This window comes from Rhinopithecus roxellana, chromosome 4 (assembly GCF_007565055.1).
Source record: "Rhinopithecus roxellana isolate Shanxi Qingling chromosome 4, ASM756505v1, whole genome shotgun sequence".
NCBI lineage: Eukaryota > Metazoa > Chordata > Mammalia > Primates > Cercopithecidae > Rhinopithecus > Rhinopithecus roxellana.
This window is the reverse complement of record NC_044552.1, coordinates 164,431,482-164,442,139: the sequence shown is the minus strand read 5'-3', so window position 1 is coordinate 164,442,139 and position 10,658 is coordinate 164,431,482. Positions and strand designations below refer to the sequence as shown.

Here is a 10,658-nt window from a genome sequence, read left to right as displayed (position 1 = left end):
TGTTCACAAAGCAATAACTTATGAAATTGGGGTTTAAACTAGGTAATATGGTCTCAGTTTCTGAGTTGTTAAACAAGAGATTTTATTGGGAAATCAGGAAGATTGTTTGGCTCATTAATTTTCTTTTTAGGAATCTTTTCTTCAAATAAAAGCTTGGGCAAAACCCCAATACGTAAATTGAATAAAAATAGAGTGCTTTATTTTGAAATGTGTGTGTGTGGTGGGGGATGGAAGTTACAGTTTAGAGTTAGATCTAATTAAATCTTCTTTACCAAGTCCTTCTTGTTATGGGTTGAATTATGCACCTTTCCCCTGAAAAGATATCTTGAAGTCCTGATCCCAGTACCTCAGAATGTGACCATATTTGAAAGGAGGTTCACTATAGGTGTAATTGAAGTGAGGTCCTACTGAAGCAGGGTGAGCCCCTAACCCAATTTGACTAGTGTCCTTATAAAGAAGATGAGGTAAAGAGAGAAAGACACATAGGGAGAACACTGTATGATGATGAAAGCAGAGACTGGAGTAGGCAGCTGCAAGCCAAGGAATGCCAAAGATTGATAGCAAATCACTGTCAACAGGAGGAGGCAAGGAAGGATTCCCCTACAGGTTTCAACAGGAGCATGGTCTTGCCAATTCCTTGATTTTGGACTTTTAGCCTTCTGAACTGTGAAAAAAAAACACACACACAAAAAACAATGGCAGTTGTTTGAAGCCGCCCAGTTTGTGGTAGTTTGATAAGGCAGTCCTAAGTAACTAATACATCCTCTCATGGGGCCTCGGAGGGGCAACATGAAACTCAATAAGTATGCATAGCTACTGTGAGGATATGATGAATGAGAAAGTTCTACATAAAAGTCTGATTTTAAAGGAAGACAAGTCATAAGGAGGAAGTGTTGAAATGTCTGTTCAACAGTAACAAACTACATAGTACTCTAACACGAATGGGTTAGATGGCAGTAGGAATCAAGTAAATTTACGTGGCTAACTTATATACCAGAGTTGCCATAGCAGATAATGGAAAAGGGATAAAAGGTTCAGAGAAGTGGGCAGGTAAGGTGGACACACCATGTAAGTTCAGGGGGAAAAAAAGTGGTTACTTTCTGTGGGACAGCACAGAGAACATGGCTTATCAGAGCAGGAGGGCTGCACAGGTGGAAAAGGAACAGGCATCACTGAGAGCTTGACGGTGCTCTACTTGGAGGACAGGGCTGATGGCAGGAGACACTGGGCTCACTAATAATAATGGAGAGATGGGATCCCAAAATAGTAGTGACAGGGAGGCAGCACTTAACTGTCAGGAGCAAGGCAGGCATAATGAGCAGTAGTCAGAATAGTAGTGGATTTGTCTGCTTGAGCTGCTGTCACAAAATATCACAGGCTGGGGGGCTTAAACAACAGAAATGTATTTCCTCACAGTTCTGGAGGCTAGAAGTCCATGACCAAGGAGCCTACAAATTCAGTGTCTGGTGAGGGCTTTCTTCCTGCTTACAGATAGCCACCTTCTCACTGTTTCTTCACATGGCCTTTCCTCTATGTGCACATGAGGTAGGAGGTGGATAGATCTCTGGTATCCATTCCTTTTTATGAGGACACTAGCTATCAGATTAGAGCCCCTTCCTTTATGAAATAATTCAACTTTAATTACTACCCAAAAATCCTATCTTTGAATACAGTCACATTGTGGATTAAGCCTTCTACCTATGAATATGGGGAGCACAAATCATGTCATTTAGTATATACAATGGAGCACAGCCAGGTAGCTTACAGCATATAACACATAGCTAGAGGGACCTAAATTGAAAAGAGCTACAGAGATAGTTGATAGAACATGGTGTCACTGAAGGAAAGATAGATGGGGAGCCAAACAGTGATATTGTTCAATCTACACAACCAAAAGAAAACAAGGATCAGTTCCTGGGAAGATGGTACTGCATATCCAGTTGACTTTTCAACCAACCTTCAGAGGACGAAGGGGAAGTCTTCTTTTGGCTCTCACAGTTTTGGCACAGTAAGCAGGATACCAAAACTGCTTTTCTGGAAATCATAGTCAAGAGAACCCTAGGACCTGACAAGGCAGCACAAAGGGCCACTATCACACTGATAACAACACAAGACAAAAAAGTACAAAGGCTCAGTCCATCACAGCCACAGCCAACACCACCATGGACCACATGGGAGCCAGAGGGTTGTCCTGCCATTGCCCATGCCACACCTACTTCCCAGAGACCTGAAGACTTGCCCACCCACCTGGCCCACTACTGCCACAATCAGTACCCAAGCAAGCCACCTAGAGGTTCAAGAATCGGCCTATCTGGACATGATAACACTGGTGCTGGTGTACACCACCCTGGGCTCAAAGGATAAGCATGCTTGGCCTATTGCTGCCACCACTGGGGCCTGAGGACTGGCTCAGTTGACATCCCTCTCCCCAGAAAAACTTTACCACAGTCTGCACTCACAACTGCACCCTAACCCACTGAGGCAATCACAGACAACACTGACACTGTTTACAGCCAAAGAAATTATCCAAGAACTATACTACTACTACACACACCCAGAATCAAAGCCAAAGTGCCTTACCTAACCAACACTATAAATACATCTCCAGAAGAAAGTCCTCCCCTATGAAAGCAAATCCAAAAATCTACAAAAAGCAACTATTATACCCAATGCACATATATCAATATAAGGGCACAGAAACATGAAAAAACAAGGAAACATGACACCTCCAAAGAAACACAGTAATTCTCTAGCAAAAGATTACAATGGAAAAAAGTTTTGAAATGCCAGAAAAATAATTCAAAATAATGATATTAAGGAAGCTCAATGAGATAAAAGAGAACACAGATAAGTAAAATAAAGAATCAGAAAAACATATCAGGGTATAAATGAGAAATTTACCAAAGAGGTAGATATAAAAAAAATCAAATAGAAATTCTGTAACTGAATAATTCATTGAATGAAATAAAAAATACATAAAAGAGCTACAACAGTAGACTAGGTCAAGCGAAGAAAGACTCTCAGAACTTGAAGACAGATCTCTGGAAATAACCCAGTTAGACAAAAATAAAGAAAAAGAACAACAAAAAAAATTAACAAAGCTTACATGACATATGTAATACCACAAAATGGTGAAATGTTTAAATATTTTATGTTACAGAAGGCAAAGAGAAAACCATAAAATAATAGCCAAAAACTTCCCAGGTCAGGCAAGAGAGTTAGACATACAGATACAGGGAACTCAGAGATCCCCAAATACATACAACCCAAAAATGTCTTCTCCATGACACATTATGGTTAAACTATCAAAAGTCAAAACAAAGAGAGATTTTGTAAAAACAGCAAGAGAAAAGCATCTAATCAATTATAAGGGAATCCCCTTCTGACTAATAGCAGATCTCTTAACAGAAACCTTATAGGCCAGAAGAGAATAGAACAATATATTCAAACTGCCAAGAGACAAAAAGACTGTTAATCTAGGATACTATAACCAAAATTATCCTTCATAAATGAAGGAGAAATAAATTATTTCCAAGATAATCAAAAACTGGGGGAATTTATCACCACTAGATGTGCCCTATAAGAAATGCAGAAGGGAGTCGTACACCTGGAAGCAGAATTTCAATATCATCATAAAAATATGAAAGTATAAGACCCAGTGGTAGAGCAAACACACAAATAAGTAAAGAAAAAAATCCAAATGTTACCACTACAGAAAACCACGAAACCACAATGATAAACAATAAGAGAGAAAGAAACAAAGGGTATATGAAACAATGATACCATCATAAAAACACATGAAAGTATGAAACCTACTGGTAGAGTAAACAATCAAATAAGAAAGAGAAAGAACTCAAATATTACCACTACAGAAAACCATCAAACTGAAATGAGAAAAATAAGAGAGAAAGAAAGAACAAAGGGAACACACACACACCCAGAAAACAAGTAACAAAAGAATAGGAATAAGTCCTTACATTTCAATAACCTTGAATGTAAGTAGATTGAACTTTCCACTTGAAAGGTATAGACTGGCTGAATGGATTTTTAAAAAAGCACAACCCAACTATATGCTGCCTACAAGAAACTTTACCTCACCAGTAAAGACCCACATAGATGGCAAGAAAAGAGATGGGAAAAAAAGTTCCATGTAAACAGAAACAAAAGCAAACAGGAATAGCTGTACTTATAAAGATAAAACAGAGAATATAATAATAATATCTACAGATATAGAATAAAGAATTGGGTATACACATATATATACATATGTATGTAGGGTGAGATGATAGATAGATAGATAGACAGACAGATAGATAGAATTTGGTGTCTTTGTGTGTTTATACAATCAACATCAGAGCACCCAGATGTATAAAACAAATATTATCAGATTTAAAGGGAGAGATAGACTCCAATACAACAGATGGACCTATAACATTTACAGAACATTTCATCTAACAACTGCAGAATACACATTCTTTTTACCAGCAAATGGTACATTCTTCAGGGTAGACCATTTGTTAGGCCATGAAACAAGTCTCAATAAGTTTTTAAAAATCATTATATCAAGTATCTTCTCAAACCACAATGGAATGAAACTAGAAATCAATATTAAAAAGAACTTTGGAAACTATACAAATACATGAAAACTATACAATATGCTCCAGAATGACCATTAGGTAAATTAAATAATTAGGAAGCAAGTAAAAAAGTTCTTAAAACAAATGAAATACAGCACTTGGTATTCCCAGGCGATCTTTCATCCAAGTTCTAACCAGGCCCAACCCTGCTTAGCTTCCAAGGTCAGAAGAGATCAGGTGTACTCAGGGTGGTATGGTCAATAAGAGCTATTTATGACAAACCCACAGCCAATATCATACTGAATGGGCAAAAGCTGGAAGCATTACTTTGAAAACTGGCACAAGAAAAGGATGCCCTCTCTCATCACTTCTATTCAACATAGTGTTGGAAATTCTGGCTAGGGCAATCAGGCAAGAGAGAGAAATAAAGGGTATTCGAATAGGAAAAGAATACATCAAATTGTCTCTGTTTGCAGATAACATGATTGCATATTTAGAAAACCCCATCATCTCAGCCCCAAATCTCCTTAAGCTGATAAGCAACCTCAGCAAAGTCTCAGGATACAAAATCAATGTGCAAAAATCACAAGCATTCCTATACACTAAGCATAGACAAACAGAAAGCCAAATCATGAGTAAACTCCCATTCACAACTGCTACAAAGAGAATAAAATACCTAGGCATACAACTTACAAGAGATGTGAAGAACCTCTGCAGGGCAAACTACAAACCACTGCTCAAGGAAATAATAGAGGACACAAACAAATGGAAAAACATTCCATGCTCATGGATAGGAAGAATCAATATCATGAAAATGGCCATACTGCCCAAAGTAATTTATGGATTCAATGAAATCCTCATCAAGCTACCATTTACTTTCTTCCCAGAATTGGAAAAAACTACTTCAATCTTCATATGGAACCAGAAAAGAGCCCATATAGCCAAGACAATTCTAAGCAAAAAGAACAAAGCTGGAGGCATCACGCCACCTGACTTCAAACTATACTACAAGGCTACAGTAACCAAAACAGCATAGTAGTGGTATCAAAACAGAGATATAGACCAATGGAACAGAACAGAGGCCTCAGAAATAACACCGCACATCTACAACCATCTGATTTTTGACAAAACTGACACAAACAAGAAATGGGGAAAGGATTCCCTATTTAATAAGTTGTGTTGGGAAAACTGACTAGCCACACGCAGAAAACTGAAACTGGACCCCTTCCTTACACCTTATACAAAAATTAACTCAAGATGAATTACAGACTTAAATGTAAGACCTAAAACCACAAAACACTAGAACAAAACTTAGGCAATACCATTCAGGACATAGGCATGGGCAGAGACTTCATGACTAAAATATAAAAAGCAGTGGCAACAAAAGCCAAAATTGACAAATAGGATCTAATTAAACTAAAGAGCTTCCGTACAGCAAAAGAAACTCTCATCAGAGTGAAGAGGCAACCTGCAGAATGGGAGAAAATTTTTGCAAGCTATCCATCTGACAAAAGACTAATATCCAGAATCTGCAAGGAATGTAAACAAATTTACCAGAAAAAAACAACCAACCCCATCAAAAAGTGGGCAAAGGATATGAACAGACACTTCTCAAAAGAAGACATTTATGCAGACAACAAACATATGAAAAATGCTCATCATCACTGTCATTAGAGAAATGCAAGTCAAAACCACAATGAGATAACCATCACACACCAGTTAGAATGGCGATCATTAAAAAGTCAGGAAACAACAGATGCTGGAGAGGATGTGGAGAAACAGAAATGCTTTTACACTGTTGGTGGGAGTATAAATTAGTTCAACCATTGTGGATGACAGTGTGGTGATTCCTCAAGGATCTAGAACTAGAAATACCATTTGACCTAGCAATCCCATTACTGGGTATATACCTAAAGGATTATAAATCATTCTGCTGTAAAGATATTTGCACACATAAGTTTATTGCAGCACTATTCACAATAGCAAAGACTTGGAACTAACCCAAATGTCCACCAATGATAGACTGGATAAAGAAAATGTGGCACGTATACACCATGGAATATTATACAGCCATAAAAGGATGAGTTCATGTCCTTTGCAGGGACATGGATGAAGCTGGAAACCATCATTCTCACCAAACTAACATAAGAACAGAAAACCAAACACCACATGTTCTCACTCATAAGTGGGAAATGAACCATGAGAACACATGGACACAGGGAGGGGAACATCACACACCAGGGCCTGTTGTGGGGTCGGGGGTTAGGGGAAGGATAGCATTAGGGGAAATACCTAATGTAGGTGATGAGTTGATGGGTGCAGCAAACCACTATGGCATGTGTATGCCTATGTAACAAACCTGCACGTTCTGCACATGTACCCTAAACCTTAAGGCATAGTTAAAAAAAATGAAAATGAAAACACTACATACCAAAAACTGTAAGATTCAGCAAAAGCTGTGATAAGAGGAAAGTTTATAGCAATGAAACCCACATTATTAGTTCCTATACACTAATAATGAACTATTTGAAAAAGAAATCAAGGAGGCAATCTCGTTTACAATAGCTACAAAAAGTAGAAAGGTTTCAAATAAATAATCTAACATTGCATTTAAAAGGAACTAGAAAAGCAAAAACAAACCAAGTTGAAATTAGTAAAGAAAAATAAAAAATGCAGGTCTGAGTAGAACTAAACAAAATGGAAACTAATAGAAAAATACAATGGATAAACGAGATGAAAATTTGGTGTGTTGAAAAGTTAAATAAAATCAATAAATCACTTGCTAGACTAACCAAGTAAAAGGGGAGAAGACTCAAGTAAACAAAATTGGAAATGAAAAAGGAGACATTACAACTGACGTCACGGAAATACAAAAGATCATCAGAGAACGTTATAAACAATTATAGAATAACAAACTGGAAAACCTAGAGGAAATAAATAAATTCCTTGGCACATAAGATGTACCAAGATTGAATTAGGAAGAAATAGGAAGTCTGAACAGATCAATAATGAGTAATGAGGTTGAGTCAGCAATAAAAATCTTCCAACAAAGCAAAGTCCAGGACCAGATGGCTTCACTGCCAAATTCGACTAAACTTTCAAAAAAGAATAAACACAAATTCTCCTTAAAGTATCCCCAGATAATCACAGAGGAGGAAATTCTCATTCCACCAGGCCAGCATTACCTTGATACCAAAACCAGATAAGGACACAATAAAAAAAGAAAACTACAGGCCAATATCTCTAATTAACATAGACGCAAAATTTCTCAACAGAATACTAACAAACAAAATCCAATGGCACATCAAAAAGATAATACGCCATGATTATTCCAGACATGCAAGGAAAATCAACATACGTAAATCAATAAATGTAACATACCATATCAATAGAATAAAAGAAAAAACCCATATGATCATCCAACACACACAGAAAAAGCATTTGATAAAAAATGACATTATGATAAAAACTCTCATCAAACGAAGCGTAGAAGCAATGTACCTCAACATAAGAAAAATCATAGATGAAAAACCAAGAGCTGACACCCTACTCACTGGGGAAAAGTTGAAAGCCTTTTCTCTAAGAACTGGAACAAGACAAGGATGCCCACTTTCATCACTCCTTTTCAACAAAGAACTACAACTTCTAGCCGGCGCAATTGGGCAAAAGAAAAAAATAAAATGGGCCGGGCGCGGTGGCTCAAGCCTGTAATCCCAGCACTTTGGGAGGCCGAGACGGGCGGATCACGAGGTCAGGAGATCGAGACCATCCTGGCTAACCCGGTGAAACCCCGTCTCTACTAAAAAAATACAAAAAACTAGCCGGGCGAGGTGGTGGGCGCCTGTAGTCCCAGCTACTCGGGAGGCTGAGGCAGGAGAATGGCGTAAACCCGGGAGGCGGAGCTTGCAGTGAGCTGAGATCCGGCCACTGCACTCCAACCTGGGTGACAGAGCAAGACTCCGTCTCAAAAAAAAAAAAAAGAAAAGAAAAAAGAAAATGTATCCTAATTGGAAAACAGAAAGTCAAATTGTCCATCTTTGCTGATAATATGATCATATACCTAGAAAACCTACAAATTCCACCAAAAAAATTCTTAAACCTGATAAATTAATTCAGTAAAATTTCAGGATACAATATCAACATACCAAAATAGAAGTGTTCCTATACACTAATAATGAACTATTTGAAAAAGAAATCAAGGAGGCAATCTTGTTTACAATAGCTACAAAAAAAAAAAAAAAAAAAAAAAAAAAAAAAAAAAAAACCTAACAATAAATTTAACTAAGGAGGTGAAATTTCCCTGTAAAGAAAACTATAAAACACTGATGAAAGAAATTAAAGAATGCCTAAACAAATGGATATCCCATGCTTATGATCAGAAGAATTTATATTGTTTAAATGAACATACTATACACAAAGCAATCTACAGATTCAATGCAATCCCTATGAAAATACCAGTGTCATTTTTCACAGAAATGGAAAAAGCAATCCCAAAATTCATATGGAACAAAAAAAGCCAGAGCAATTCTGAAAAAAGAATAAAAGATAGAGGCATTACACTACTTGACTTCAAAATATATTACAAGGCTATAGTAACCAAAACAGCGTGTTATTGGTATAAAAACATACATATAGACCAGTGACACAGAATAGAGAACCAAGAAATAAATCTACATATTTAAAGCCACCTAATTTTTTTTTCTTTTTTATTTATTTATTTATTTATTTTATTATGCTTTAAGTTCTAGGGTACATGTGCATAACGTGCAGGTTTGTTACATATGTATACTTATGCCATGTTGGTGTGCTGCACCCATCAACTCATCAGCACCCATCAATTCATCATTTATATCATGTATAACTCCCCACTGCAATCCCTCCCTCCTCCCCCCTCCCCATGATAGGCCCCAGTGTGTGATGTTCCCCTTCCCGAGTCCAAGTGATCTCATTGTTCAGTTCCCACCTATGAGTGAGAACATGTGGTGTTTGGTTTTCTCTTCTTGTGATAGTTTGCTAAGAATGATGGTTTCCAGCTGCATCCATGTCCCTACAAAGGACGCAAACTCATCCTTTTTTATGGCTGCATAGTGTTCCATGGTGTATATGTGCCACATTTTCTTAATCCAGTCTGTCACAGATGGACATTTGGGTTGATTCCAAGTCTTTGCTATTGTGAATAGTGCCGCAATAAACATATGTGTGCATGTGTCTTTGTAGTAGAATAATTTATAATCCTTTGGGTATATACCCAGTAGTGGGATGGCTGGGTCATATGGTACATTTAGTTCTAGATCCTTGAGGAATTGCCATACTGTTTTCCATAATGGTTGAACTAGTTTACAGTCCCACCAACAGTGTAAAAGTGTTCCTATTTCTCCACATCCTCTCCAACACCTGTTGTTTCCTGACTTCTTAATGATTACCATTCTAACTGGTGTGAGATGGTATCTCATTGTGGTTTTGATTTGCATTTCTCTGATGGCGAGTGATGATGAGCATTTTTTCATGTGTCTGTTGGCTGTATGAATGTCTTCTTTTGAGAAATGTCTGTTCATATCCTTTCCCCACTTTTTGATGGGGTTGTTTGTTTTTTTCTTGTATATTTGTTTGAGTTCTTTGTAGATTCTGGATATTAGCCCTTTGTCAGATGAGTAGGTTGCAAAAATTTTCTCCCATTCTGTAGGTTGCCTGTTCACTCTGATGGTAGTTTCTTTTGCTGTGCAGAAGCTCTTTAGTTTAATTAGATCCCATTTGTCAATTTTTGCTTTTGCTGCCGTTGCTTTTGGTGTTTTAGACATGAAGTCCTTGCCCATGCCTATGTCCTGAATGGTACTACCTAGATTTTCTTCTAGGGTTTTTATGGTATTAGGTCTAATATTTAAGTCTCTAATCCATCTTGAATTAATCTTCGTATAAGGGGTAAGGAAAGGATCCAGTTTCAGCTTTCTACTTATGGCTAGCCAATTTTCCCAGCACCATTTATTAAATAGGGAATCCTTTCCCCATTTCTTGTTTCTCTCAGGTTTGTCAAAGATCAGATGGCTGTAGATGTGTGGTATTATTTCTGAGGACTCTGTTCTG

At 37.5% G+C, this 10,658-nt stretch overlaps 1 pseudogene; it reads right to left on the bottom strand.

The window, feature by feature from the left end:
• Window positions 1-4,723: 4,723 nt before the first annotated feature.
• On the bottom strand, window positions 4,724-4,843 carry LOC115897154 (annotated as a pseudogene).
• Window positions 4,844-10,658: the final 5,815 nt, after the last annotated feature.